Source organism: Bos taurus, chromosome 7 (genome assembly GCF_002263795.3).
Source record: "Bos taurus isolate L1 Dominette 01449 registration number 42190680 breed Hereford chromosome 7, ARS-UCD2.0, whole genome shotgun sequence".
Lineage (NCBI taxonomy): Eukaryota > Metazoa > Chordata > Mammalia > Artiodactyla > Bovidae > Bos > Bos taurus.
In genome coordinates, this window is record NC_037334.1 from 31,262,683 (window position 1) to 31,289,999 (window position 27,317).

The following is a 27,317-nucleotide window of genomic DNA, read 5'->3' on the forward strand; positions in this document are numbered from 1 at the left end:
TCATAGGCAGGACTGACACAGGGAAGAGGATGGCAGATGATTTGTATGAAAGCTAGAGACAGAAAGGAACTCCCAGCATTGCCCAATAGCCAGACCTGAAGGAAGCTGGAATTACTGTAACTGCCTTCATGCTGAATCTATTATCTCTTCGTGACCCCATAGACTGTAGCCTGCCAGGCTCCTCTGACAGGAGGAAATCCATGGGATTTCCCAGGCAAGAATATTGGAGTGGGTTGCCATTTCCTCCTCCAGGAGATCTTCCCAACCCAGGGATTGAACCCATGTCTCATGTGTCATTCTGCATTGGCAGGTGGATTATTTACCTCTGAGTCACCTGGCCATTCCAGGCAGAGGAAAAACGTGTAAAGGTGTGACAAGAGACTGAGAGCATAATGTGGGTAGTGGACAGTGATGAGACAGGCCTTCCCTGCAATTGGTGGCTTTAGGAGAACACCCTAGTAGAGTGTAAGATAGTGTGTCTGTGTGTGTGTGTGCATGTGCAGGAAAACAGTGGAAACTTGACCAATCGTATATAAAACCATGTGGTTATTTTGCCAAGGGGGTACTGCAGATTTAATCCCTGCTGATGTTCAATTCTGAAATGTCTTATTAAGGGGATTTGTAAAGTGTCAGTCCTGTGCTCTTAGTTGGAGCTTATACAGGCGCTCAGGCCAGCTTAACTTGCTCTCTCTCCAGGGTAGACATGGTTGCTTGTGCCAGAAGCATCTCTACCATGAGGATTCAATTCATGTTCAGTTTTCTTCCAGTATCTAATTGACGTCATGGACACAGTGATGCATTTCTGTTTGCTTTTCTGTAGGAACTCATAGGTGACAGTGGAGAAGGAGCTGCTGGTGCTACGGAACAGCTTCTCTACGAGGTCCTTGGACCATTTGCTGTAGCTCCTTTTCTGTCACTGCTGTTGCCATGGCCAAGGTGCCAGCAACCAGTGATGGCCAAGGTTTGTTCTTCTGCCTATGGAGCCTCTCTAGTAAGACTGGTAGCAAAAAAAAATTTTTTTTCAATCTCACCTTTACATCATTTAAAAAAAGTGTTTTGTTCTCTAATAGTATTAAGGACACAATCCAAGATGGTTCCATGTTTCTGCAGTATAATCCTACCAGTCAAGCAAATTCCTTCATGGCCAAGTCATCTGAATCTTTTTCCAAGTTGAAGTTGGTGCAGAGAGTCAATGCTGTCCAATAACAAGGATTCATTTCACTCTAGACATAAACAGGAAGAGCCGATCCATGACTATCCAGGCTTCTCATAGCCAGAGAGCCCACCCAGCTCCTCTTGCCCTGTTTACTTGCTCAGTCTCTTACTATAGTGGGAGTTTTGAGGAATCTGTTCAAGAGGCACTCACCAGACTTTTGCCATTATTTTGATAACCTATTACCACTAGTCTGAGATCTCAAAAATAAAAATGGCAAAAGGTTAATAAAGAGGTAAGTTTGGTGGAGGAGGACAGCATAACTGCAGGGTATCTGGATTTAAAAGCTGTTTGTCCCAGGTTGGCATAACCCTGTCTAACCCACCTGGAGCTCACCTTCTACCATGCTCCTTGTTGCATGAGTCCCTCTTACTATGTATGAATGACTGACTTGTTCTCCCTTTTCCTCTCTGCCCTCCCTGCCCTTCGTGGGTCAGTATTTCAGCTTTTCAAATCTCAGCTCAGTCATTACTTCTTTAGTGAAGACTTCTCTGAACTTTTAGTTATAAACCTCTCAGTCCCATTTGCCTCTCATAACACAGCCCTTACCATATTCCACATTTATTTGGGTTTATCACCTGACTAATGCCTGTCTCTCATATTAGACTGAATAATCCAGGAGAGCAGAGATGCCATTTTTTCCCTCAGTGTTACATCTCCAGTGTCTGCAACATAGCAGGTACTCAATAAGTATGTATTGAATGTGTGACTGAATGAAGGATTTTCTCCGAGAAAGAGCATGAGACCCTCCAGTTACTAGACCTTCTAGAAACTTCTCCTGTATACATGCCATGACTATCAACTGACACCTGGAAAATAGTATAGGCAGCTAAATATATTCTGGAAAATTGAGTCTCACTATTTACTCAGGATATATTATGTAAATTCTTCTGGGACAAGGTATATAAAATGCTTCCCTGAAATATTTGTGGGACAAAATCAAGTCTGGGCTTTCATCTTCCTTGAACTGTGCTTTCAGCAACTGACTTTTCCCTGGAAGATACAGATAATGGACATTTTCCTTCAATCCTTACCCTAGCCCTCCCTCTAAATTTCCTAATATTGAATGATGCAACTCAAAATTTAAATGCCAAACAACAGAAATTCTGGAGAGCAGATGAATGAATGAACTTCATAAATTAATGAAGTTAAACATTTTTTAAAAACATTAAAGGGGCTTTCTTAGTATGATTGAAAACACATTTGCACTGTGAATTTAGGATAAGCTCAAACAACTCAAGGTGATTTACACATTAGAATTGATGCTTTTGAATTGTGGTGCTGGAGGAGAAGCTTGAGAGTCCTTTGGACTACAAAGAGATCAACCAGTCAATCCTAAAGGAAATCAACTCTGAATATTTATTGGAAGGACTGATGCTAAAGCTAAAGCTCCAATAACTTGATCACCTGTTGTGAGGAACTGACTCATCAGAAAAGACCCTGATGCTGAGAAAGACTGAGGGCAATAGAAGGGGCAAGAAAGAATGAAATGGTTATTTGGCATCACCAATGTGAGTTTGGGCAAGCTCCGGGAGACAGGGAAGGACACAGAAACCAGGCTCGTTGAAGTCCATGGGGTGGCAAAGAGTTGGACACGACTTAGTGACTGGTCAACAAAAGAACACTCAAGATGCCAGAGCACAGCTATGGGTACCTCAAATGACCACAGATTATAGTCCTGCAATTGTCAGCAGACTTCTGCAGACAAAAAAAAAAAAAAGAAAGAAAAGAAAAAAGACTCTTTCCTCTGTATCCTCCCCTTTTAAGTCTTCAAGGTCTCCTTTGAGTAGCTCTTATCTGTAAGTAGTCAGAGTCATTTCACTGTGTTGCTAAGCCATGTGGCTTCCTCTAATGCATCACTGCTGCTGTCACTGACTCTGAGAAATGAGTATCCCCAAATCTCTAGCTCTCCTAGCCTGAATCACCCTAGTCCCAGGGTGCTTTGGCACCTGTAGGGTTCTCTCAGTCTTTTATCCTGGCACTTAAGCAGTTAGGACTTTAAGAACCTGTTAGAATCATTTTTGGCTTTGAGCTGCTACTGCTGCTAAGTCGCTTCAGTCGTGTCCGACTCTGTGCGACCCCATAGCCAGCAGCCCACCAGGCTCCCCCGTCCCTGGGATTCTCCAGGCAAGAACACTGGAGTGTGTTGCCATGTCCTTCTCCAATGCATGAAAGTGAAAAGTGAAAGGGAAGTCGCTCAGTCGTGTCCGACTCTTAGCGACCCCATGGGCTGCAGCCCACCAGGCTCCTCCGTCCATGGGATTCTCCAGGCAAGAGTACTGGAGTTGGGGGTCATTGCCTTCTCTGAGCAAATATTAAAAAACTGGGATGGACTCTCTTCAAAGACCACAGGTCTAGGGGTGTAGATTGGAATTTCAAAGCTAAGAGCTTGTGTTTGAGTAATCGCCCACCCCCAGTGTAGCCTTGGCACTCTTACAGAGCCAACCAGTGCCCTCCCCCAGAAGGTGCATGTGGTGGGTAAACTGCTGCCTTATTTCTTCTTTTGTTCTCTCTGTCTGCTGTCCCCTCCTTGTACAAACAAGTGCTTATGCTAATAGCAAGATACAGCCCAACCTTAAAAAAAAAAAAAAGGGTGTAGTGATCAGTATCCATCATCTTTCCAAGTGTCTTGTCACTACATCAATTAATACAATTGAGCAAAAAATGTCACGGGCCCTGTGGAAAAACCTTTTCACAGCCTTTCAGGGGGAAGTTTACTTGCAGCTTTTTTCCCTTGCATTAGCTCCTGTCATCTACAAAACAACAGAACCCAGTGGTGTCAATTATATTTGATTGACTGAGTAAAGCACACACACAAATAAGCGAAAACAATGGACACAAAAATCTATAGATGACTCCCCTTGTCAGAGAGGAAGCTTGTCTTCTCCATTTTCATGCGGCACGGTGTCCTGCTGCTCCTGGCTTAAATGTTTCCTTCAGCCCCCAAACTATCACCAATTAAGTTAGCAGGGTCTTCAAAGGTGTCAAACGACTCCCTAGGCAATCGGCTCTAACTGCTGTTCAATAAATGAGGTCTAATTTATCAGTTTAACTTCACTTCTAAAAACCTAATGCTTCACAGTACTGGGCACTGTTTACCTAGACCGAGGCTCAGCCAGAGCCGGCAGCGGGCTAAAGTTATGGCCCATCTCATAATGACCGCACATTATATGGGGTGTCTATTTTTTTCCCGTTTCCTAATTTCAGTGTGGACTTTCCAACTCTGGACTTTTTTTGCACTTATCACCTTGCACACACATGAAATTCCCTTGAGCCAACGTCGAACCCGAGTCTGGACTATCTTTGGTGCCGACAGTTAATAATGGGGGAGGAGAAGCAGAACCGGTCTCTCTTTTTTTATGTTCTGCCTTTGTGTTGTCACTGTGTAGAGACTCACATTTTTAAAAACTCCAGGAGGTTAACTTTGGCAGCAGAACAGGAAATGAAAGTATGGGCTCGTGTTTCTAAGTAAATTAAACAGGTACAGATTTGGCACAAGGGCTGTTGAAGTAGAAAGTCTTATGAATAAATGGGCCAGAAATTTTAATTAACAGCCTATGAGTGAAAATCATTCAAAGCCAGTGATGAGACCAAGAAAGCAGTAACTTAATGCTCAAACATACTAACCACATTAAAACTGCTTATATTTATCTTAATATCAAATAAGACAATGAACAAGATAGATTAAAAATATTTCTTGATGGGTTTGGACATGGACTTGGAGACTGAATGGGTATATATAGCCTTGTAAAATATGAGTTTATTTGTAGAGTAAGGATATATATATATATATGTTAAAGTTTGGCTGAGGTGAATGGGCAATACCATGTATTATATTAAGAAAGTGTACATGACTGTAGAGATATTTGCATTTTAACAGGAAGACATGATATTTGCAAATACTCCTAAATTTGCAGCTCTATCTCAGGCAAGGGATAACTGGAATTTGGATAAAAATCATATTTTGTAAGTAAATTTACGTCATTCTGGAGACTCAACATTTTTCCATAATCCTAAAATATTTCTTAAAGACACACAGCACTTGATGTGTAACTGGGGGCAATATTTCATTATTAATATGCTTTCTCTGGTGCCTTTGTGAGCACATTAACTTTGCCCTAATCCACCTGAGGAATCCAACTGCCAAGAGAAAAATTAAGATTTGGTCACAGAAAGAAAGCCTGTAGAAATAATATATTCTTTAGCTCCAGACATGCACAATAGATTTTTATAGTAGGAAGAATAACCATATAAACAAGGCTTAGAATGGTATTTTACAGATTACTTTGTTTCTTCTTCAGCATATCAAAAAACCAGAAGGACCCAGCTCACAGAGCTCTGTGGTGGTGTAGACATCCCATGATCTTATGGTGGTACACACAGAACGAGAAAATGTTTCTCTCTCTCTCCAGCTGCCCTCGCTTTCCAACTTCAGTCCCACGCTGGGTAGAACTCTGATTGGTCCAACCTGTCAAGACTCCCATCACTGCCTACCACCTCCAGTTCCTCGTGTTTTTATCATCAAGATCATATTGCTGTAGGTATGGTAGCCCCTTAGCTTGTTAATTTATCCATGTCAGGGATATTTTATTTTATAGAAAAGTACAGACTATGGAGTCAAACACAAGTATCTTTGAATCCATACTCTGCCATGTGTTAGCTGTGAAACATTGAATATTGGCTTGTGTGTGTGTGTTAGTCACTCAGTCATGTCTGACTCTGCGACTCCATGGACTGTAGCCCACCAGTCTCTTTTGTCCATGGAATTCTCCAGGCAAGAATACTAGATTAGGTTGCATTCCCTTCTCCTGGGGATCTTCCTGACCCAGGGATTGAACCTGGGTCTCCTGCATTGCAGACAGATTCTTTACCATCTGAGCTACCAGGAAAGCCCTGAACATTGCTTGCTTACCTGGAAATGGGTATAATACTATCCCATAGAATGGTTTTGAGCAAAGAATTAATTTATGTAATGGGCTTAACCCAGGAACTGATACTCTTCCCTGCTTAGAAATATCTAATGACTTTTCCTTCACCCACAGGAAAGAAGTCCCAAAACATTAACCTGGATGGTCTAGCCCCTGCCTACTGCTCCAGCGCCATCTGCTGCCTCACCTCACAAAACTAAGACTCTAAGCTAGACTTTAAAATTCTATAATAAATATCTTTCATAAAACATGAGTAAAGGTAAAGTAGATTTGTTGAGAGGTTAATTAGACTGAAATCTTGCATTCTATCTATGCAAGTAGTCACTATGGTTATCCCACCCTGTAAAGCCTTATATTGTGTATCTGCATGCTGGTATATACCAAGGTCTAAATTTGAAACATTTCACAGTTAATTAAGAATGAGCAAGGAGAGGAGGGATAAATTAGGAGATAGGGATTAACAGATACACATTAATATACAGAAAACAGATAAACAACAAGGACCTACTTTATAGTCCAGGAAACTATATTCAATATCTTCTAATAACCTATAATGGAAAAGAATCTGAAAAAAAATACGTATATAACTGAATCACTTTGCTGTATACCTAACAAAACAGTGTGGATCAACTATACTTCCAAAATAGTTTTTTTTTTTTTTAAAGAATGAGTCAAGTGTATTCTTTCTTAAAATGCAAGAGTGATCTAAGGAAGGGTTAGCAAAATATGAAATCTATTATATTTGTGTGTTTGATCCAGTGTATAGTAACATTATCTTTGTACTATAACAGTGGTACATAAAATTATTTTTTATTTTGTGGCAAATTTCTGAAATACTTTGTGTTGTCATTTTGAAAAAAGAAACAAAACTGAATTCCAAGCATACTGAACTTCCCACAGATTTCTGAATGTGACAAGCTGTGTCAGGCTTCCATTCCTCTGCTGTTCTGATCCCTCTGCCTGGAAGATTCACTGAGGATTGTCTTTATAAAAAGGCAGCCTCCCCAAGACCGAACTGAGCCTTCTCCTTGAAAGCATTCTTGTAGCCCATGAATGCTTCACAAAACTTGATCACGTTCCTGTTGTTTACATGCCATCCTCATGTAGGTCATAAACTCTTTGAGGGTGGGGACTAACTTGTTGCTCAGCCACTAAGTCCTTTCTGACTCTGCGACCCCATGGACTGCAGCACGCCAGGCTTCCCTGTCCTTCATGATCTCCTGGAGTTTGCTCAAACTTATGACCATTGAGTTGGTTATGCCATCTAACCATCTTATCCTCTTTCATCCCCTTCTCCTTCTGCCCTCAGTCTTTTCCAGAATCAGGGTCTTTTCCAATGAGTTGGTTCTTCATATCAGGCTTGAAGAACCTGATTGGAATTTTGGCTTCAGCAGGGACAGTGTCTTACTCATCTTTATATATTGAGTATACAATATCTGGCACATAGGAGGCTTTTAGTAAATGTTGAGTAAAAAATATTTATTTTCCATAGAGCAAACAGTATATACTAAGTTCTTAGTTAATATTTGATTGACAGTCTATTTCTATTAGACTTGAAACTGAGCTGACAATGTAATTAACAGATGTAATTAGACAACTTTTAACACCTCAAATTTCAATTTCCTATTTTTGGCCAAGTCGCATGGCTTGTGGGATCTTAGTTTTTGCACCAAGGATTGAACCTGGACCCTCTGCAGTGGAAGCATCTAATCTTAACCATTGGACTACCAAAGGATCCCCTCAGTTGCTTACTATTTACCCACTATGGCACCCCACTCCAGTACTCTTGCCTGGAAAATCCCATGGACGGAGGAGCCTGGTAGGCTGCAGTCCGTGGGGTCGCTAAGTCAGACAAGATTGAGCGACTTCGCTTTCACTTTTCACTTTCATGCATTGGAGAAGGAAATGGCAACCCACTCCAGTGTTCTTGCCTGGAGAATCCCAGGGATGGTGGAGCCTGATGGGCTGCCGTCTATGGGGTCGCACAGAGTCAGACACAACTGAAGTGACTTAGCAGCAGCAGCAGCAGCAGTATTTCAAGGGCTTCCCTGGTGGCTCAGATGGGAAAGAATCTGCCTAAAATACGAGAGACCAGGGTTCTATACCTGGATCAGGAAGATCCTCTGGAGAAGGGAATGGCAACCCACTCCAGTATTCTTGCCTGGAGAATCCCATGGACAGAGGAGTCTGTCGGGCTATAGTCCACGGAGTTGCAAAGAGTCGGACATGACTGAGCAACTAACATTCCATTACATTATCCGTATTTCAAGTACTTCAAGGATGTGTCCTTCACTCCTCCATTGATTAAGTAGTACTATTTGAGTAAATTCTTGCCAGAAACTGTTAATAAAATCTGTTATTCATTTGGAATTTTGACTTTGTGTCAACATTAATAACTTTTGGTGCTGCAGTTCTCCATATCCTGTATATATGAATAAACTGACTACTGGTTAGCACTGGACTATGAGCCGTAAAGCGTAATTTTCATGCCTGTCTTGAATGACTTGAGAGTATGCCTTCTATTTCATAAAAGGGAGAGTGGCTATTAGATGGAATTTTAAACAAATAACTGTGCTCAGAATGTTCCGCACATTTAACAGCGTGTTCCTGCTGCAAGGCCAGTGAGGCCCAGCTATAAATGATCCTGTTGGAGACAGTTTGGAGGAGGTCCATGTTGGCATGAGGAATGTTTGCAGGCAGGCAGCAGGGCCCAAAGCAACAGCTCAGCTTTAAGGTCAAGCTTCCATCCTTTCTGGATGGAAGAATTGGGCAGTACTTGATCCTGAAGGGACTGAGGGCTGTACAGATTTTCAGGCAAAGATACTAGTTCAGAAGGACATGAATAAGTCTGATTTCTAAAAATCAACTTGGAGGCCATCAAAAATGGAGAAAGAGAGTAGCACTTTCCAGTCTGTAATGCATATACAAACACTGTGGGGCTCTTGTTAAAAAGCAGTAATGAGTGGAGCGTGAGGTGCTACCAATAATGCAGGTGGTGACAATGCTCCTTTGAGGAGTGAGGAAAGAGATGCTTCAGGTTGGGGAAACCTGATTTTTAAATTTATTTTAATTTATAAGGCAAACCAGACAGAGAAAACCCTGCTAAGAATCCTCAGAAAAAACAGACTCTTGCCAATTCTAGACTTGCTCCAGGTCCTGTAATCTTTTTCTTGGCAAGAATCCTTTTCTTTTGATGGCAAGAGTAGGTGTCAGTGGAAGAGAGAATCTGCTGTAGGTACTTCCTGGTTTTTGTTGTTGTAGGTTGTACTATAGTGGAACTTTACAAAGATACAGATTCTCCTGGACCAGGAATCAGAATATACAGGGGAGAATATTCATATATAGTTCTATCTATAACTCTGATCATCAGCTAGCTTGTGCCCATGAAGCCCCATCTGAGTGGAGACAGCTGGAGCTGGCTCTTTGTCTTGGTCTCTGTGTGGGGGCAAGAGAGTGAAGGGGAAGTTGCTGGCGGTGTTCCGATCCTATACTTTTGCTTTATGTACACTGCCACTTAATGCCTGCAGAACAATTATTAACACTTGGATTTTATTGGGTTTTAAGAATTAGTATGTCCTGTCTTAGTTTCCTTTAGCCCTGGTGTGAGTGTGTGTGTGCATGCATGTGTACGTGTGTGCCTGCTATAACTTCACCTGTGCTCAATTTCAAGTCCTGGCAAAAGGATACCAGAAGCTTCTGATTGATAGCTTCAGTGAGCATTCTGAAAACTTAGAACTTACCTCACCAGGACTCTTAAAGAAGAAACCACTGACCCAAAGAACTCCTAGGCAAAAGCATGATGTTTTTTGCTTGTTTCTTAGCTGCCATTTACTCCCATTTAGTCCAGAGACTGATTTCCTGGGTCATAATTGAGACCTGATTGAATAAAGAAAAAACACCCATTACTCTGAGGGAGCAGGTTATGTGAATTAGGATAAGTTGGGATCCAGGAGGCATTTTCTCTGGAGTTCTTCTTATGAAGCGATTACTCAATTTTTCACATTAAAAGACGTCCCCTAGACAGAATCAGCAGAGACAGGATAAGACGAAGAAAAATGACACCGTAATCCTCGAAGAAAACAAAACCCAATTCCAAATGCTGCCCATCAGCTCAAGCCATTCATCTTCTCTGAACTTTCATGTCATCTTGTTTCATTTCAATCGAAAAGCCACCAGGCAGGGATATACCTTTTGAATGATCTGGAGAACACCGTAGATCCAATTGCTATTCCGTGAGTCTAAGCTTGGCAACTCTAAATAAAGCTGAAGGGAAAGGAAGTTCCAAAAGGGACCGGCAAATTAGGAGAAATGTCACCAGATGCTTATTGAAGCAAACAGAAACAGTAGAAAAAGAAGTTAAATTACTAGAAGATCAAGATACTTTTATTTTTCTTTAAAAATGTGGTACATTTTAGATACTACATTTTAGTGCTTCAGGTAAAAACTATTAAAAACAAACATTATGTGTAAAATGCATATATATAAGTTAAATAAATTAAAGAGAACCTCTACTCAGTGTTCTCATCTTTCACATGAGAACTGTAAGGGTAGTTTCAAGATTTTAGATAGGTATATATAGCACTTAGGGCTTCCCTGGTGGCTCAGACAGTAAAGAATCCACCTGCAATGCAGGAGACCCGGGTTCAATCCCTGGGTTGGGAAGATCTCCTGGAAGAGGGCATGGCAATCCACTCCAATATTCTTGCTTGGAGAATCCCATATTCAGAGGAGCCTGGAGGGCTACAGTCCATGGGGCTGCAAAGAGTCGGACATATCTGAGTGACTAAGCATAGACTTAGCATGGTACCTGGTTCAGAATAAGGGTTCAGTTATTGTTAGCTATTATCAAAGCCATTTAAAAGGATTGCCTTGGTGCACAGAGCCAATGAACAGAAGATTAAACTGTGAACCTTCTCAGTATTATAATGTATAGGTGTGTGTGTGCCCAGTCGTATCTGACTCTGCGACCCTTTGGACTATAGCCCATCAGTCTCCACTGTCCATGGGATTTTTCAGGTGAAAGTACTGGGGTGGATTGCCATTTCCTCCTCCAGGGGATCTTCCCAACTCAAGGATCAAACCTGCGTCTCCTGCATTGCAGGCAGATTTTTTTTACTGCTGAGCCATCAGGAAAACCCATTATGAAGTATAACTATGCAAAATTAGATCTATTTTTAGGACCTAAGGAGCTAAGTTGTAAATCTGTAGGCAACTGTTCATTCTTAACTCATATTTTGAGCACATGTTATTTCATAAAGTTTCTACTCAAAATTCATTGTGTCTACTTAATGTAATGACTTTTGAGTGAAAGAGATTAGCAAACTAAGACTAGATATATAGTGAGATAAAAGCAAGGAAAGAAGTTATCTTAAGAGGATTATTGAGAAAGGGCATCTTACTCAAATATTTCTTAGAGCAGTAAAGTCCTGACAGGAAGAAAACTTACAGGCTGAAGAATCAGCATGTGGAAAATGCAGAAGCAAGAGATACATCATGCATTCCAAGAAGCAAAATAACTGAGCATGGCAAAGGAAAGGCTGCATGTGGGCTAACACTGGGGGACTAGGGAGGAGTGGGATTCCTCAACCAAATCAAGGTCCTCAATGCCTTTAAATCACAAAAATGACACCCTCAGATTTGCATTTTAGTAAGATCACTCTTGTGGCTGTAGGCAGAATGGTTGGTGGTATCAATTCCTGGTGAAAGTGAAAGCGTGAGTCATGTCCAACTCTCTGCGAACCCATGAGCCCACCAGGCTCCTCTGTCATGGGATTCTCCAGGCAAGAATACTGGAATGGGGAGCCATTCCCTTCTCCAGGGTAGCTTCCCAACCCAGGGATCGAATCTGGATCTCCTGCATTGCAGATAGAGTCTTTACCGTCTGAGCCACCAGGGAATCCTTCAATCCCTGGTATGCACCCAACAGTTATGTATCTGTGAACTGCCATGCATTTGTGTCTTAATACAAAATAATCAGAAACAAAGGGTTCCAAGTTGATTCTCCAGCAGTATACCCAAGGCCATCCAGATAATCTATCTGAATTCATCTGTAGACAAATATGTCTGGGTGGGGTTTGAGGAAATTTTTACCTGATATAGCCTCTATTCACTGAGAACCAGGCATAAAGTTCATTTATTAAGAGTGAAACAGGTAGAGTTTGGGTTATTGTTTCATGGTTAAAAATCTGACAAGCTCACTGAGTTAATCACAACAGGAAAGTGTGCTACTATCTGTGGTAACACAGGATTACTGAAGATTTCAGTGACCATGGCATCAGATTTATTCTTCAGTCTTCTGAGGGCAGCTTGAACCCTAAGGCTTTTAGGAGTACCCTGGGGGTTTCCCAACCTCAAGTATTAATTACATGACACTGAAAATGCCAAGTGGCCAAGGAACCTATTCTTCACTTCAGGATTAAGTTGTATCATATGAAACTGCTGATTTTGACAGATTTTAAACTTCAAAACTGGCGGTTTTACTTGGTTCAACCTAGTAAGGTTTTACATATATTGAGAAAGCCTCAAATATTTTGAAAACCAAATTTAGAGGCAAATTCACACCAAGAGATACTGCTGACAATCTCCTCAGCCACAAAAAGTGGGGGTTTCTGCATTTTCAGTGCTCTCTCTCTCATTCTGAGGCTGTTGAAGATGTTTCTACTGAAAAAGATCATCTCCTTGACCAAACTCTAATCAGGCTCCTCTGAGCTTTTTTTCAATGAGGCCTTGATTTCGGTCTTTCATGTTCATCTCTACACTGTCCACTTTTAGCAAGAATCCTGCTGAATTAAGTCGAACCTCGTCCCTTCATATGGGATGCCCATGTGGCTCAGTGGTAGAGAATCCACCTGTCAAGGCAGGATACATGGGTTCAATCCCTGGGTCAGGAAGATCCCCTGGAGAAGGAAATGGCAACCTACTCCAGTATTCTTAGCTGGGAAATCCCATGGACAGAAGAGCCTGGTGGGTTACAGTTCATAGGGTCGCAAAAGAGCTGGACACAATTTAGTGGCTAAACAACAACACCACCCCTCCCTATCTCTGATTTGGTTCCTCTTCTCCCTCTTCCATCATCATTCCACAGTGATGATTTGGCCATCCTGGCCTACCTTCAGCAAGAATCCTGTGAGGTCAATTTAGCCAGAATTCCTCCTCCCACCTGATGTTTCCTCTGAGCAATTTTCCATCCACAGACTCCCATTCTGCTCCTTGACTACAAATTCCCACTTATCCTTGTATTCAGAGTGGAGCCCAATCTCTATCCTGCTACAAGACCCCACTGCAGTAGTCCCTACATCTATGTTAACAGCCCCCTGAGTAAAGTCAGCCTTACCGTTTTTTAACAATACTATAGCTGCTTCATATTGATGTCTGGCAGAAACCAACTCAATACTGTAAAGCAATTATTCTTCAATTAAAAATAAATACATTCTTTTTTTAAATTTTATTTTATTTAACTTTACAATATTGTATTGGTTTTGCCATATATCAAAATGAATCTGCCACAGGTATACATGTGTTCCCCATCCTGAACCCTCCACCCTCCTCCCTCCCCATACCATCCCTCTGGGTCGTCCCAGTGCACCAGCCCCAAGCATCCAGTATTGTGCATCGAACCTGGACTAGCGACTCGTTTCATATATGATATTATACATATTTCAATGCCATTCTCCCAAATCATCCCACCCTCTCCCTCTACATTCTTAAAAAAGGGTCATGAATAATTTTTCTGTAACTCTGTGAACTGTGAGGAAGGGCAACTCAGCCCCGTCAGAAGGTGAGGCTCTCCGTGACAATTATGGGCTCCTGGTTAAGAGCGGGTAGGACATAACAGCCCTGAGCATGCGCCTATTATCGCGAGAAGTCGAGTGCTGTTTGTTAGGGGTCCCACTCCGTGTACAGTCAGGCTCAAAGTAGTCCTCCGGGCAGAGTATGTGTTGAGAGACCTGCTGGGGACTTCTCACCCTCCAGTCTCCACAGATGGGTGAGCTGGGGGGCTGGGGCCAGGCTGGGGGCTGTGTCCTGCAGGCTCCAGAACCCTCGCCAAGGCCCCGCCCCCCCGGTTCTACCCAGGCGTGGAGGCAGCAGCAAACCTCTTCCCATCCCTGCCCCAGCAACCAGATGGCAGTGGTGGTCTCCATGGGACACAGTCCTGGGGACCTGGCCACTGTTTGGGTGGCCTAAAGAGCCTGAGGGCCGGCTGAGTCCTGGGTGCCTGGCTCCCTCAGTGATGATGGCTGAGCAGGCTCTGGGGCCCTGGCTCAAGGGAGCTGCCCCTGAGATCTGCCTCCTCAACCACTGAATGAATACTCCCGGGCAGGGAAACCAGCCTATTCAGGGTCCCCTCCTTTTAGCCAGGATCTGTACCTTGGAGGGAAAAAATCGAGCCTTGGGACCTTGCCCGTCAGAACAGAGAATTATATTTGTTTTGGGGGAGATTTACAGGAACTCCAAGGAGTTTGGAGTTTTTAAAGCATGAGCCACCTGTCCCCTTGTATAGCCCTGCAATACACCTTTCTCTGCTTCACACTCCGAAGTTTTGGTATTGTTTGGCCTCACTGGGCATCAGGCACATGAACTTGTGTCAGATCAGATCAGATCAGTCACTCAGTCGTGTCTGACTCTTTGCAACCCCATGAATCGCAGCACGCCAGGCCTCCCTTTCCATCACCAACTCCCGGAGTTCACTCAGACTCACGTCCATCAAGTCAGCGATGCCATCCAGCCATCTCATTCTCTGTCGTCCCCTTCTCCTCCTGCCCCCAATCCCTCCCAGCATCAGAATCTTTTCCAATGAGTTAACTCTTTGCATGAGGTGGCCAAAGTACTGGAGTTTCAGCTTTAGCATCATTCCTTCCAAAGAAATCCCAGGGCTGATCTCCTTCAGAATGGACTGGTTGGATCTCCTTGCAGTCCAAGGGACTCTCGAGTCTTCTCCAACACCACAGTTCAAAAGCATCAATTCTTCGGCGCTCAGCCTTCTTCACAGTCCAACTCTCACATCCATACATGACCACAGGAAAAACCATAGCCTTGACTAGATGAACCTTTGTTGGCAAAGTAATATCTCTGCTTTTGAACATGCTATCTAGGTTGTACCACTAGTTAACTGCTCCATGTTGTTGACTATTACTGATCTTCCTCAATTAACTGTGGACCCAAAACCAGCCTCCTGTATGCTTTCAGCTGGACACTCTTAGGCCTGTGTGTAAAGCTCTAATTTTTGTCAAAACCAAGGCCAAATCCATTCTGCCTCTGATTTCTATTTCCGTGGTTTACTGCACGTCTCTCAAATCATCTGTTATTCCCCAAACTCTTGACCTCTGTGCCTGCCCTTCCTCCCCATGTACTCACAATTCTCTTCTCCCCTCCCTGCTAAGCCCGTCCAGGGTGCTCTTGGGAACTCCCTCTCAAGTGGTCTCCTTTCAAGTTCCTCCTCTTTTCAAGTGGCTGGTGGGTAAGTCAGCCTGAATCCGGATGGACAGAGCTTTAAGCAACTGTGGTTCTAACCCAACTCAGCTTTATCAGAAATTGTTCTAGAATTCCAGAATGTTCTTGAATTTCAATTCCAACAATAGAACGAGGTCTGTTTCTGGGTCTGACTCCCCCTGTAGGGGAAAGGTTGAGACTGGTACATCAGTGACTCCAGCAAAAACAGTTAGCTCATTAATATCCTCTCACCTCCTGCCATGTTCTATCCTAAAACCCTTCAGACTTCATTTCCCTTCTTGTTCTGCTTAAGGTCCATGACACATCAATATATTAATTCTCTCAAAAACATCTTTGTCCCTTGCATTAAAAATATAATTTGATTGAAATAATAAATCTGTTATTATCCAGCTAAGGAAAGATTAAATCTAGGAATCCAGTTTCTTCCTCATTTGAGAAAGAGAGAAATAGGCGGGCAGACAATCAGAGACAAAAGTGGTAGCTGAAAGTAACTTTTTCTGCCAGAGTCTTGTATTCTTAGATAATATCCTCCATCGTCACATCATCTACTTAACGACGGGTGGTTTCACAATTTCCTGAGGTATTGCCTTTCACTTAAACACCAAACCCGGCAGCCAAGCCTTACTTTCTTCTTTCCCAGTGGTTTCTCCACTTTCAAAGTAGTTTGTGGCTAAGTCAGGGATCACCTTCCAGAATGATGAGAAAAGTAGGAGCACAACTTAAATTGGTTTGGGGCCCAGAGGTCTCAATGTCTAGAGTTCCTAAACTTCTCTGTGGTTGAAAATTATGCTCATGGCAAATCATTGCCAAGGTGTCAAATGAAAAATTCTAAGAAGCCTAAGCATTTCAGGGTACTGGATAGGTTACAGGGAAGGGATGTGCCTATATTCTGGCTAAAGATTTCTCTAATGCTATCACAAAGCCAGTATGCCTTAAACTGATCCCTTTTGACTATTAATAAAATATTTGACATAAGAAAATTGACACAAGGCAATAACTCTCTGCCCTTTAATCACACTTTGTAATCAACATTGTAAGGAACTGGGCACACTTTGGGGTACAATGTAGGATGGGAAAAGCTGCAAATTGAAGGTGGGTCATCATTTTTAGCCTATTTCCCTCCTTGTTCTTATTTCCACTCCACTGTTGGTACTGGCAGAGAGGTGATATAATTAGAAATTTTGTCTGTAGCAGAGAACACTGTTTATTAAAATTCAAGCATTTCTTCCCAACTAGAACCTGCTTATCAGACTCTTGTTGGAGTTGGGTGTGGCCATGAGTTTGAGTTCAGGACAGTCAAATTAGAGGACATGTGGTGCTGTATCTGGGCCATGGCTTTGTAAGAAGAATTGTGCTGCTTCCTGACTTTCTCTTTTCACTGGCTGATGCAACAGATGGTGAGGACCTAGGGAAGGGCAGGGTCCACAAAACACCATGTGCAGAAGAACCCTCACCAACCAGGAGTCCTTGGTTGGATTCTTTCATGAACAAGAGAGAAAATTCTGTCATATTTGTCCTTATACATTTTTATCTCTGTGGCCTAGCCTGCCTGAACTCATTCAATACGTTCATCAAATACACTTAACTCCTCATAAAGGTGTAGCAGATCTCTTGCACTTATTCAAGAATATGTATAAACAATGAAATATTACCTATAGAAAAATAAGCAATGCCATTTGCAGCAACGTGGATGGACCTAGGGGGCTTTCCAGGTAGTGTTAGTGGTAAAGAACCCACTGCCAATGCAGGAGACCTAAGAGATGCAGGTTCGATCCTTGGGTCGGGAAGATCCCCTGGAGGAGGAAAGCACTACCCAATCCAGTATTCTTGCCTGGAGAATCCCTTGGACAGAGGAGCCTGGCAGCTACAGTCCATATGGCCACAAAGAGTTGGACATGACTGAAGCGACTAAGCACTATGCATGGATGGACCTAGAGGTTATTGTACTAAGTTAAGTCAGACAGAGAAAGACAAATATCATATGATATCACTTATATGTGGAATTTACTTTTAAAAATGATAAAAATGAACTTATTTACAAAACAGAAACAGACTTACAAATATTGAAAATAAGCTATGGTTACCAAAGGGGAAAAGTTTGGTGGGGGAAGGGATAAACCAGGAGCTTGGAATTAACATACACACACTACTAAATATGTAAGATAGATAACCAACAAGGGCCTACTGTACAGCACAGAGGACTCTACTTAATATTCTGTGATAACCTATATGGAAAAAGTCTGAAAAAGAATGAACATATGTATATGCATAATTGAATCATTTTGCAGTACATCTGAATCTAACACAACATTGTAAATCAACTACACTCCAATAATTTTTTTTTTAGAGACAGCTATTCAAAGGGAAGAAATGCATTCTGAACTCCAAAAAAAGAGACTATTTTGTTCAGCTTGAAAACAAAACCACTGGTCCATCTGTGTTCGAGAATTTTCAAGACTCCAGTTCTTACCATTTTAGTCCTGCCATTCACTGCACTCACACTGGACTATTTATTCTGTATGACTATGCACATTTTAAAAGCTCAGATTTCACTCTCAGCTTTATATTCCTCGTTTCAAATGTGTTTAGTTGTTTCAGAACAACTGTTGCTGAACCTGTTTAGGTTTGTAGTAATCCAATCCAAAAAGGGAAGATGTTTGTGTAACCATGGTACATATTATCTTTTATAGATATGGCCTCCTCATCCCAAACCAGAGTGTGTGTAAAGCTCTACTTTTTGTCAATTGCCTAATTATCATGTTTTATTTGTATCTGATTTGGTGAATTTTGAGGAATGAGAGAAGGGAGGAATATGAGAGCTATAAAACCCTAATCAGGATCCCCTTTATTCAACTCAAAAGGGCATGGAAACTTCTTGCTATAACCTCATGGTAACATGAGACCTTTTTGCTTAGAACATGGGCTAAGCTAATGAATGTATGACCAACAACCACATCTGTGAAGCTCTTTATGGCTTACGTGATCTTACTTAATCTTCACAAAAATCGTGGAAGATAGTTGGGAGGGTATTTTGATTCTGGGATTCCTTTTGAAGGAACCGAGATGCAGAGAAAATAAGTGATGAACCGGAGGAACTGTGACTATAACACAGGTGGCCTGTGTCCACAGCCTTTGTCTTTTGCGTTACACGATAGAGTGATTCTTAGTGTCAAAGTGTACCATTCACATTTATGTCCTGTGGCATCATTTTCTCTAAGATGGGGGATCTGCCCAAGCTGATTTCCAAGGTTCCTTCAGTTTATGTGTTTTATGACTACATTCTGCTATCTGCTTTCATATAAAAAAAGTTTCTAGGTTTCCATTATCCTGAAGGCCTAGGGTTTTCTCTTCTGCTAATTCTGTTTTCCCAATGTTGAAACGGGTTCAAGTTTTATGTACCGAAGAGCCCCTTCTTCATTTCTCTTCACTCAACATTGATTTCATGCCCTTAAATACATTATGTTTGAAGCTGTGATTTTCCCCTGGAATTGAGCCAGGGACGAAGTTAATCTCAGCCCATTACGCTACTAATGCTCAGCTTCACCTCAGGATGTTTTCCAAAGTACTTAGAAGTCATTATCTCTTATAGTACTTAGCAGTTTACCAAGTTTCTACTTTGTTTAAAATTAGTGTGACCATATAATTTATTATCTTAACCAGGATACTTGTTTAAGTGGGAAAGGAGGCTCTTTTAATAACTGCTCTGGGACAACCGGCATTAACTAGGACTGTCCCAATCAAATGGGCACATATGTTCACCCAGTTACAAAGCCTCACTTGCGGTGCAGGAGGGTGTGCCCTGGCTCTAAAATCTATCACTAGTTCCCTCCCATGTTATTATTGATTTTTTGCACCCAATTATTGCTTCTCATGTCTTTTATCACCATGCATAAGAATGTGTTTATTTATGTACTTAAAAATAACTGCAGTTTTCATTCCATAAAACAGGAACTAACACCTACGACAGCATTTAACACATAGAAGGTGCTCAATAAATGTTTGTTAGATGAAGGAATAAACAGATAGTCTCCAACCCAAAGACATCTGATGGATTATTCAGAAGATCTCAAAATAAATAAGGTTTTTGCAAAGGAAATAAAAATGCCAGGGACTGGGCTGCTTGGGTAGATTTCAGACCTAAACACAGCTGCTTTGTATTTTTGGTGTGTGGCGTAAGCCCCACCATCTACCTCTCCAGTGGCATAGTAGTAGGTGTTATGCTGAGAAACGTTCAAGTTCAGTAGTGTCTCAAAATGAATTTATAGCAAATTTAAAGGTATAATGAGGTTGTTTTCCTCTTCATGTGGAATGGAGCCAGAAAGTGGTTTTCTGGCTACACTCTGAGCTTCCTCACCACCTCTCACCTGCCAACCAACCATGGGGCAGGCAGGATTTTGGGTGCACAACAAGGCTTCAGGGGTCATTCATCACTGGCCCATGATCAGCAACAAAATTCTGCCAGATCAGTAAAAACTGGTAAGGTTTTAGAGGACTGACTCATGTGGACTGAAATCAGAAGAGCTCAGTTAATAAACTGGAATGCCAACTTGAAAACGCACTAAGAAAATCGAACCTAGAGAACCAGAACATTCATATGTACTGGTCAGCACAATCTCTTCTATGGAGAAATGTGAATGAGTGCCCAAAGCAGCATGGTATCAAGCCTTGAAAGTGTGGCGTGCTAGGTCCTCCAGGGATGAAAATAATGTCAGGTACTTGGGAGGGTCAACTTGCAGAAATACTCAGGTCTGCTCTTTGAAGAACCTTCCCTCCTGTACAGATTCAGATAGGGAAAATATTTATAATTTTAAGATGTGATTTAAAATTGTTTGTAATACTGCATACAATAAACTACGGTAAGATTTTAACATAAATGGGAAAGGCTGGAGGGGGGAAAAATAGGAGTTTGGGATTAACAGATATGCACTACTATATATAAAATAGGTAACCAACAAGGACCTACTGTATAGCCCAGGGAACTATATTCAATATCTTATAATAACCTATCATGGAAAAAAAATCTGAAAAAGAATATATATATGAAGTGTTAGTCATTCAGTCATGTTTGACTGTTTGCGACCCCATGGACAGTAGCTCACCAGGCTCCTCTATCCGTGGGATTCTCCAGGCAAGAATACTGGAATAGGTAGCCATTCCCTTCTCCAGGGAATCTTCCTGACCAGGGGATCAAACCCTGATCTCTTGTGTTGCAGGCAGATTCTCTACTGTTTGAGCCACCAGGGAAGCCGAAAAATAAACACACACACACACATACACACACACACACACACACACACACACACACACACACACACACACACATATATATAAAATGAAACTTTGAGCCATGCTGTGTAGGATCACCCAAGATGGACAGGTCATGGTGGGGAGTTCTGACAAAACGTGGTTGCCTGGAGAAGAGAATGGCAAACTGCTTCAGTATTCTTGCCTTGAGAACCCTAAGAGCAGTATGAAAAGGCAAAAAGATAGGACACTGAAAGATGAACGTTTGTAGGGCCCAATATGCTACTGGAGAAAAGTGGAGAAATAACTCCAGAAAGAATGAAGAGATGGAGCCAAAGCAAAAACAATACTCAGTTGTGGATGTGACTGATGATGGAAGTAAAATCCAATATTGTAAAGAACAATATTGCATAGGAACCAGGAATGTTAGGTCCATGAATCAGAGTAAATTGGAAGTAGTCAAACAGGAGAGGGCAAGACTGAACATTGACATTTTAGGAATCAGTAAACTAAAATAGACTGGAATGGGTGAATTCAACTCAGATGACCATTATATGGGCAAGAATCCCTTAGAAGAAATGGAATAGCCATCATGTCAACAAAAGAGTCCAAAATGCAGTACTTGGATGCAATCTCAAAAATGACAGAATGGTCTCTATTCATTTCCAAGGCAAACCATTCAATATCACAGTATCCAAGTCTATGCCCTGACCAGTAATGCTGAAGAAGCTGAATTTGAACGGTTCTATGAAGACCTACAAGACCTTTTAGAACTAACACCCCAAAAAAGATGTCCTTTTCATTATAAGGGACTGGGATGCAAAGGTAGAAAGTCAAGAAACACCTGGACTAACAGGCAAATTTGGCCTTGGAGTACAGAATGAAGCAGGGCAAAGGCTAATAGAGTTTTGCCAAGAGAATGCACTGGTCATAGCAAATGCCCTCTTCTAACAACACAAGAGAAGACTCTACACATGGACATCACCAGATGGTCAACACAGAAATTAGATTGATTTTATTCTTTGCAGCCAAAGATGGAGAAGCTCTATATAGTCAGCAAAAACAAGACCGGGCGCTGACTGTGGCTCAGATCATGAACTCCTTATTGCCAAATTCAGACTTAAATTGAAGAAAGTATGGAAAACCACTAGGCCATTCAGGTATGACCTAAATCAAACCCCTTATGATTACACAGTGGATGTGACAAATAGATTTAAGGGACTAGATCTGATATACAGAGTGCCTGATGAACTATGGATGGAGGTTCATGACATTATACAGGAGGCAATGATCAAGACCATCCCCACGAAAAAGAAATGCAAAAAGGCAAAATGGTTGTCTGAGGAGGACTGACAAATAGCTGAGAAAAGAAGAGAAGCTAAAGGCAAAGGAGAAAAGGAAAGATACATTTGAATGCAGAGTTCCAAAGAATAGCAAGGAGAGATAAAGCCTTCCTCAGTGATTAATGCAAAGAAATAGAGGAAAACAATAGAATGGGAAAGACTAGAGATCTCTTCAAGAGAATTAGATACCAATGGAGCATATCATGCAAAGATGGGCACAATTATGCACAAAAATGGTATAGACCTAACAGAAGCAGAAGATATTAAGAAGAGGTGATAAGAATACACAGAACTATACAAAAAAGATCTTCATGACCCAGATAACCACAACGGTGTGATCACTCATCTAGAGCCAGACATCCTGGAATGCAAAGTCAAGTGGGCCTTTGTTCATCACTATGAACAAAGCTAGTGGAGGTGATGGAATTCCAGTTGAACTATTTCAACTCCTAAAAGATGATGCTATGAAAGTGCTGCACTCAATATGCCAGCAAATTTGGAAAACTCGCAGTGGCCACAGGACTGGAAAAAGTCAGTTTTCATTCCAATCCCAAAGAAAGGCTATGCCAGACAGTGTTCAAACTACTACAGAATTGCACTCATCTCACACACTAGCAAAGTAATGGTCAAAATTCTCCAAGCCAGGCTTCAACAGTATGTGAACCGTGAACTTTCAGATGTTCAAGCTGGATTTAGAAAAGGCAGAGGAACCAGAGATCAAATTGCCAGCATCTGTCAGATCATCAAAAGAGCAAGACAGTTTCAGAAAAACTTCAACTTCTGCTTTATTGATTACGCCAAAGCCTTTGACTATGTGGATCTCAGCAAACTGTGGAAAATTCTTAAAGAGATGGGAATACCAGACTACCTCACCTGCCTCCTGAGAAATCTGTATGCAGGTAAAGAAGCAACAGTTAGAACTGGACATGGAATAACGGACTTGTTCCAAATTGGGAAAGGAGTATGTCCAGGCTGTATTTTGTCACCCTGCTTATTTAACTTAAATGCAGAATACATCATGCAAAATGCTGGGTTGGATAAAGCACGAGCTGGAATCAAGATTGCTGGGAGAAATCTCAATAATCTCAGATATGCAAATGACACAAATTCTATGGCAGAAAACAAAGAACCAAAGATCCTCTTGATGAAAGTTAAAGAGGAGAGTAGAAAAAGTTGGCTTAAAACTCAGCATCCAGAAAACTAAGATCATGGCATCTGGTCCCATCACTTCATGGCAAATAGATGGGGAAACATGGAAACAGTGACAGACTTTATTTTTTTGGCTTCAAAATCACTGCATATGGTGACTGCAGCCATGAAATTAAAAGACACTTACTCCTTGCAAGAAAAGCTATGACCAACCTAGACAGTACATTAAAAACTAGAGACATTACTTTGCCAACAAAGGTCCATCTAGTCAAACCTATGGTTTTTTCCAGTAGTTATGTATGGATGTGAGAGTTGGACTACAAGGAAAGCTGAGTGCTGGAGAATTGATGCCTTTGAACTGTGGTGTTGGAGAAGACTCTTGAGAGTCCCTTGAACTGCAAGGAGATCCAACCAGTCTGTCTTAAAGGAAATCAGTCCTCAATATGCATTGGAAGGACTGATAATGAAGCTGAAACTCCAATACTTTGGCCACCAGATGTGAAGAGCTGACTCATTTGAAAAGACTCTGATGCTGGGAAGGTAGGAGAAGGGGACAACAGAGGATGACATAGGACAATAGAGGATGAAATCAGCGACTCGATGGACATGAGTTTGAGTAAGCTTGGAGGTTAATGATGGACAGGGAAGCCTGTTGTGCTGCAGTCCATGGGGTCATAAAGAGTCTGACACAAATGAGTGACTGAACTTAACTGAATATATATATATACACACACACACACACACACACACACACACATGCAGTTGAATCACTTTGCTGTACACCTGAAACATTGTTAATCAAGTGTACCTTAATAGAAAAAAGAAAGTGAGATCCAATATGGAAAAAAAAAAAGGTGGAGATAATTTGATGTTTGCATAGAAAATACAGGTCTGTGAAATCCTGGATGCTTGACAGAGGCAGGTTGTAAATCTAAGCCTGTGCTTTCCAGTAGCCAGGATGTAGAAAAAACTGATCGATTCTTCCTCTCCAGTTCCCATTTATCATCTCCTCATGCCTGACATGTTACCAAATAACTGACTAATTAAGTTATATCCTCGTTTCAGAGAGTGGATTGGATTGGAAGAGCACCTAGTTTTTCCAGGTACAGATTTACATATTGTCTCCTAGGGAAGGTACTTCTGCATACCAATAACTTAATCCTTTCTTCAGTTCAGAGGGTGTTTGTTTCTTCAGATTATTTCCAAGCTTGTCCTACTTTGAAAACAGAGTCCTATGTACTGACTCTAAAAAATCACTTAAGAATAATTATAAAGGCATGATGTAGTCTTAGCTAAAGTATGATCAGCTAAGCTTTCTGATATGTAAACCGTTTTCTCTTTTAAGGAAGAAACACCCATGTACATCTTGGCCTAATATAATCGGGGCAATACCCGGATTCATTTCTTTTCTACATGATGATAGAGTGCTATTCCTATCATGATTGCTCAATACTTTCAGCTCCTTCTTAAAACATGATCTGGACCATGAGAAAATCCCGTTTTCCTAGAGTAGTGGTCCTCAGCTGTGGTCCTTCTCCTCTGCTCTCCCCCATCCGGAGGGGCTGCACTGCTGTGTGATCTGAGTATGTGCCATGCTCCTCAGGTGTGCGGGGGTTGTAACTAAGTTGAAAAATCACTGCTATAGACAGCACTACTTGGGTAAAGAATGACATTTTTAACAATGAAGTCATCTTAACTCAGCCATTAGCTGAGACTCAGTAATGTTTTTGTTTTAACAAGCTTGTTCTTAGAACCATACTTGTGTTACTGTGATCTAAACTATGTTTGAAAAGAAAATTACCAAAAATTCATACCCCTCCAAGCTTTGATACTGAATTTTAAAGCTATATATGTACAGATACAGACAAAGAACCAGGAAAAGTCCAGCAGCAAAGTAAAGAAAACTCTATGGCATAAACCTATTTGAAAATATGTCATGGAGGAGGTGACATATTGCTAACTTCCCAAGCCAAGGGCAGATAACAATCTTCATAACGTTCAGGGATTGCATTCAATTAGGCATCCGATAATTCCATCCCTCATTAGAGATAATCAGTGTCTAGATTGATAGATGCTTCTAAAATTTTGGCTAGAATTATGCAGAAGAAACTAGTCAAGAATTATAGAAAAATCATGAGCAAATTATTTAGTAAAACATTCACAGCCAGCTTGCACATAAAAATGCCCCTTTCTTCTACCTTACTCCAGGGTCAGGTCTTATTTATGAGGATTTTTGACTTTAAAACAATTGTACTGGGGGCAAAATGTAATTTGAAAGATCTAATTTATAAAAAAATCAACCCTGCATAGATACAGATTTTTATAAGTTTAATATTCTTATTTAGCAAATTATGATATTACAGCTTGTAAGGAAGGGAGCATGAACTTCAGATCTCCAAAGCCTAAACTCTAAACTATTCTGTTATATGGCTATAAAAAACACAGGGGTGTGTGTAGGTGTGTGTGTGTATGTGTGTGTGTGTGTGTGTGTGTGTTTGTGTGCATGCACGTGTGCACGTGTGTGTAATTTGCTAGGACTACGGTCTGTGCCTTTAACTGAATTCTCACAGAGTTTGTAACTTTCAAAGGGGTAAGATTTACTGTTTTACTGGCCAGTTTGGAAATTGTATATAGTCACAGGATTAATAGCGTAAGATTAGGACAAATACAATTAAAATTCAGAGGCTTAGCTTACTAGTAATAGAGGAAGATGTTTATTGTGTAAAAAAGAAAGCATAGTACAGATTTAGAAAATAAAACTGAACAAGAAGTCCTTGGTTACAATTTTATTAGGACCAAACAAGAAATTAATGAATGAGAATTAGCTGAGAATTTCTGAGATTCAGAGTAATGAGGTAGGGATTAGTTGGGGACTACATATTGGTCAGGTACCACAGTGTCTCATAATTTGAAAAGCTTCAGTTCATGACAATATTTAGCATTACTCTTGTTTTAGACTGGGATTTTCATGCATCCTTATTGGCATCTGGGTAGATAGTAGGAGAATCAGGGCCTCACAAACCTGTCCAATTGTGTCAATTTTTTAATGTTATTTCCGTCTCATTTGAAGTTATTGGAAACTCAAAAATCTGAAAATATTTATTGGTCTCAAATTTATGTACCACATACAAAGACTTACATTTTCAGAACCATTTCCCTAGGTGAAGACTGTTTAAATTGTTTTGCACGTGCAGCATTTTACCTTGCTGACAAAACAAGCAGCTGGAATTTGGTGCCAGAAGAATGAGGCCTAGAATATGGATTAACTAACTATATATTTGATCCATAGACTAGAAGGCAATGGCACCCTACTCCTGTACTCTTGCCTGGAAAATCCCATGGACGGAGGAGCCTGGTGGGCTGTAGTCCATGGGGTCGCTAAGAGTCGGACTCGACTGAGCGACTTCACTTTCACTTTTCACTTTCATGCATTGGAGAAGGAAATGGCAACCCACTCCAGTGTTCTTGCCTGGAGAATCCCAGGGCCGGGGGAGCCTGGTGGGCTGCTATCTATGGGGTCGCACAGAGTCGGACACGACTGAAGTGACTTAGCAGTAGCAGTATCCCCGACCTGTGTTAACTTTAGATGGAAGTTGCATTCATGAGGTAGGTGTTAAAGGTGATTTGGACAATAAGTATCAATGAGCTACTCTCAAGAGGAGACAGGGATAGGGCTGAAGCTAGAATTCCAAAGGTGGGATCTTGTACTTGTTATTCCTCCTCAGGGTAGCTACTGTTTCCTGCTCATAGATACAGGGTGTTCCAAAGAGGCTGATGTGTAACAATTCACAGTAAAGAAAGGCAGCCTGAAGCCTCATCTGAAGACTGATGGTATGGGGCCAAACCACCCCACAGCAATTTGTGGGGAAATCTGATGCTGTGTGAATTCATCAGCAAATCAGAGACTTGGCTTTCTAGCTCATAAGAATCTGAAGTGTTACATACTCTTGTCCCCTGCAGGGCTTCCCTCTCTAGAGAGAGAAAAGTAGA

At 41.4% G+C, this 27,317-nt stretch overlaps 1 long non-coding RNA gene across 1 annotated transcript; it reads right to left on the bottom strand.

The window, feature by feature from the left end:
• Positions 1-9,938: 9,938 nt before the first annotated feature.
• Positions 9,939-15,823, bottom strand: LOC132345724 (uncharacterized). Its single transcript, XR_009495222.1, has 2 exons — positions 15,496-15,823; positions 9,939-10,017 (listed from the first exon to the last, which is right to left on the bottom strand). It is a non-coding gene; the product is annotated as an uncharacterized lncRNA (long non-coding RNA).
• Between the last annotated feature and the right edge of the window lie 11,494 nt (positions 15,824-27,317).